Raw genomic sequence first — 5,030 nt, forward strand, 5'->3', positions numbered from 1 at the left:
TATATTAGTGACTTAAACCACAGAAAATGTGAGAAAGACATAGGTGATTACAGAAAAGCAAATGTTATTCCAGAGTAAAGAGAAATGAGAGAGATACTGGAATCCAGAGACAAATTATCTTGATATCAACCCCTGGCAAGATTCCATAAAATATTATTTAATCAATTATGTGTGATTCAAAAGAATCTGTAGAGGAAACAACAATTACTGGGAGCTAACATTTCTCTCCTAAAAAGAAATCATGTCTAAAATCACTACTTATTTTTGCTCTCTTAAAGTTATTTCTCTGATAATTCAGGACAATGAGGTAGCTATAAGTGAAAATTTGTCAAAATACTTATTTGCATCATCACACTTTAAACAAGAAATAAGAGATACTGAGATATGACCTAATTCAAGTATTGTCACATAAAGGAACTCTCCTCCTCCTATCTATACCATAGGTCTAACCCAAAGTAAAAAGCAATAGAATTCTCCTATCTGGGTAAGAGGAGGAGAAACACCCTTTGTTGTGTGTTTTTATTAACACTCCTGAAAGCTAAGGGCATATCAAGAACACTAAGAAAAAGCCCTCAGCACCATTCTGTATATAAGACACAAGTAAAAACAACCCACACTAGAGAATTTTGAGGGCTATGTTACACCAAAAGTACCATGGTATAACAATTACAAAAATTAAAACCTAAAAAAAAAAAAAAATCCAGTTGAAATATTTACCAGATTGATTCTATCAACCACAGAAGATGTGTCCATTTCCTTTTGTACATAATATTTACTTCAGTCTCTTCTGTTCTTCAACATACCATCTCTGACATTTAATTACAAATTATGAGACAAACAAAAAAAGGAAAGAACTCATTGTCAAGAGATAAAATAGTCAGTATAATGAGACTTAGAGATTACTAAAACTATCAGACAGCGATAGTAAAATAACTGTAATTAATATTTTAAAGGATGTAGAGCAGGGATCAGCAAACTATAGCCTACAAGGTAAATGCAGCTTTCTTCTTGTTTTTGTAAATAAAATTTATTGTACACAGCCACATTCATTCATTTATGGCTACTTTTGCTGGCCAATGGCAGAACTGAGTAATGAGAGACTAGAGAGCCCACAAAGCCTAAAATATTTATTACCTGGCCTCTTACAAAAACAAATTTTGCTGACCTCTGGTCTGATGGAAAAATTTGACAATGTGTATAAACAAATACAGAACGTCAGCAGAAAGAAGGAAACCATAAGAATCAAATGGAAATGCTACAGATAAAAATTAGATCAGAAATGAGTAGTTCTTTCAGTGGGCCCTTCAGTGGAGTGAAAACAGCATGAGAATACATTAGTGAGCCTTAAAAAGAAAAACGATCCGGATAGAAATGCCAATAGAAATGATCCAGAAAGATAAACACAGAAAGAGAAAAAAACAAAAGAGAGAGAGAGAAAAAAAAAACCCAGAACAGAATATCCACAAATAGCAGGACAGTAATGGAAATGTATTTATAGTCCCAGGAGAAAACAGAAGAGAGAAAATATTTGAAGTGATAATATGAAAGAATTTACCAACATTCATTGTTACATAAACTTACAGCTGATTAAATGATCATGCCCTATAATCTGGAAGACTAATTAACAGAATAACATAACTTGGATAGAGGACTTTCATAGTATACATCAGAGTCCTAAATTTCATCCTATCCTTTAACATCTTTGCTCATTTCTATAAAAATATAAGTTTACTAATCATTTTTTTGATTATACTGATCTAAGTTAAAAAAAAATCAGTGAGTGAAAGAAGCAGAATCGATAGTGTCTAGATGGCTTCCTGGTGCAATGGGCCAAACTATAAGTATAACCACAAATTTGAAATATATTATACAAACCTATAAAAGCAGATGAAAGAGGCTTGGCTTAATTACATTACATAACCCAGACACAATGGAATTACACAAAATCAGGTCTAAACCAAACAATATCTGTATTTGATATAACCCAAATAAATGCATATACTCCCAAGATACCACTTGGTATCAGCAGAGGTACAGATTCTGAGGCAACTAAAGTAAGAGTCTCTTTCTAGTCTTTGACTAGCTTGTTAAAATTGGTGGAACATTTGACAATTGCATTCTTTATAGGTAGACAAACTACACTGTGTTCAAAATGTAAGTGGCCAGAATAAATGAGAAGACTTTAAATCATGCCAATGGAACAAGAAACGTATAACTCAAGTAAAGCCAATGCAGCCAAGATATTCTCACAAGTGGAAGAGAAATTAAACTTACCTCATATGGCTTCAGGAGATAGAATTGAAAGATGAATAAAAGTCAGATTCTAGTTCAGTAAGGCCCCAAAATGGAATAGGCTGGCTTATAAAGAAATAAGCCACAAACTTGAAATATATTATACAAAGCTATCACTACAGATGACCACATAAAAACTTGATCTTGCAAATGAGGCACAAGTATAGGGTAGTGGTTATGTACACAGCTTTCCCACCTGGACACTTTACATTTCTGCAATTCTGGAAAAGAAAGCCACATGGAGAAGAGAAGAGGGAAATGATAATGATGGTAGAACCAGTAACTAAAATAGGACTATATTTAGGAAAAAACATCTCATATTTCATTTTGGATGTGCTGATTTTGAATTGCCTGACAGATAACATAACAGAAATGTTAAGTTGTTAATGAGTTTTATTGTTTGGAGTTTAAAGGAGACGTCTGAGCTAGAGATAAGTTTGGGTACTTTCACTGCAAAGGTCAGAATTTCCCAATAGAAATGTAAAATTAGTTTTAATAATATACTTTATTTAACCTAATATATTCAAAACATTATAATGTTAACATATAATCAATATAAAAACTATTGGGATAACTACATTTTTGCTGTTGTTTGTTGTTTGTTGAAATCTGTTGTGTGTTTTATATTTCTAGCACATCCTAATTCGGATACCTACATTCCAAATACTCAGCAGCCACATTTGGCTAGTGGTTACCATACTGGACAATGCAGGCATAGATTGTCATTGAATTTTTTTTAATAAATAAATATAGAAAAGAAAAATGGTTAGGAATAAGCATCGAGAAAACCAAACAAAAGGAACGAAGATAAAGCTGACAGAGAGGAAGAATCTGGAAAAGCATATCATTATGGGAGCCAAGAGAAGAAAGGGAAGATGTGTATGGATAGTTATGTTTAATTCTGATGAAAGTTCAGGACGGAAAAAATATCTTGTCTATTTAGTGTTGTAGAAGGACTGGGTGCCATTAGCAGGACTGCAGCCATATGACAGTGGATTGAAAAATGACAGTTTGTACTCCACTCTTCTCAGAATGAGCAGTAATGTGCTCAAACATTGTGGTTCTCTGCCCAGTCTGCCAAGGGCTTTGGATCTCTGTTGGATAATCTATTAAAGAGAAAGAACAATTGGCAGGCTTCAGGGTGCCATCTCAGGAGACTCCTGTGCAAGGCACGGAAATGAAACAGCTGCAATGCCTCCCTTCCATGCACATCATCTTCTTTTGTAGTGGATTCTTTCAGAAGATGTAAGCTTTCTTCCTATTCTTCAGTCACAATCCAGGATAAAAATTGTTCAAAGCATAAAATAAGGCATTTCATTCTTTAAAAGAAACATTCTCTGGACATATTTGGGCAAAAATGGGATGAGGGAGCATCTTTGTGCACAGAGTTGAGATTGATGATGACTCTTCAGAACTAACAGATAAGCAACAGGTGCATGGATGACCTTGTGGCAGTTACAGGGGGAAAAGGCCATGTGAATAGATGACTTGATCTCAGCTCCCCGCTCAGGAAGATCTCTCCATTAAAGCAATGCTAAGCCCCGTTTATAAGAAACTATGAAATAAATCCTATCTGCCAACCACAGCAAGGACAAAGCAAGGTTCCCCAGTGCTCTCTCTTAGATGCTTTCTCATTGCTATCTGCAGAGCTGCCTCCGTTGGCTGGGGGCCCCCACCCTACCACCATCACAAGGGAGCACATCCTTTGGAGAAGAAATGGGATGAAAGAAAATGACATTTGCAGTGATAACATATCTTGGGTCCAGATCCAGTCTTGGTCCTGAATCATTAGACTTCTCTGAACAAAACTTCATGTTCAGTGGGTTCAAATAAACAACACATAAAGATTCTATTATATGACCAATTTGCCTGCAGTTGACACATGGCAAGTCTGTGTGCTCACTCGTTTACTTATACACCATGTTGCAAGGAGAAAAGAGGCCTGGGTTCTAGCTCTGTGTGATACTGAGCAAAACCAGCCTCTTTTCTGGGCCTCAGTCATCTCATCCCTTCTAGTTCTGACACAGTCTGGTCCCACCTCTATTGGTTCAATGGTCTCCAGTTTCCCTACTACTCCAGGTCCCCCTAGGATCTCTGTTCTCTCAAAAGCATTTTTTTTTCCTGCTCGCTCACTCAGAGGATTCATGATGACTGCGGTTGCCATAGGAATGATTCATCTATCATAAAGGTGGCTGCATGAGATCACAAATACTCCAGGGAGAGCTAGAAGTGGGGGAAGTGGTATTCAGAACCAAGAGATAGATCGGCTCTGAAAGTAGATGGCAGCTTAATGAGAGGGGGAGATAAAGTGCGGGCATTTTCTATAACTCTCATGTGCCTGTGCACTTTTCCGAGAGGCATAAGTGCAGATCCACTGTCAGATTTGTCTCCCGTGATCCCTCCCATGCCCACTCAAGACACCTTTCCACAAAAATAGAATGTAACATGTAAGCTGCAAGGAAGCCCCCTCCTCACAGGCCAGTTGATGAAACTGGAAGGTCGAGAGAGCCTGGAGCAATCCCGAACACCAAGTCCTGAGCATCCACTGCTGGCTGCTTATGATAATTCACTTGTCACTTACAAGAAAAAACTGGAGACAGTTTTGAAAGATTTAGTTTTCTACATGGATTGTTGATACTCGAACTTACCATTTTTATTCTTGAGGTCAATCATTTTTATTATAATTCAACTGCCAATACTATAATGATCATTTCCTTCTTTTCTCTCCCTAATAGGAC

Source organism: Canis lupus, chromosome 17 (assembly GCF_011100685.1).
Source record: "Canis lupus familiaris isolate Mischka breed German Shepherd chromosome 17, alternate assembly UU_Cfam_GSD_1.0, whole genome shotgun sequence".
Classification (NCBI taxonomy): Eukaryota; Metazoa; Chordata; class Mammalia; order Carnivora; family Canidae; genus Canis; species Canis lupus.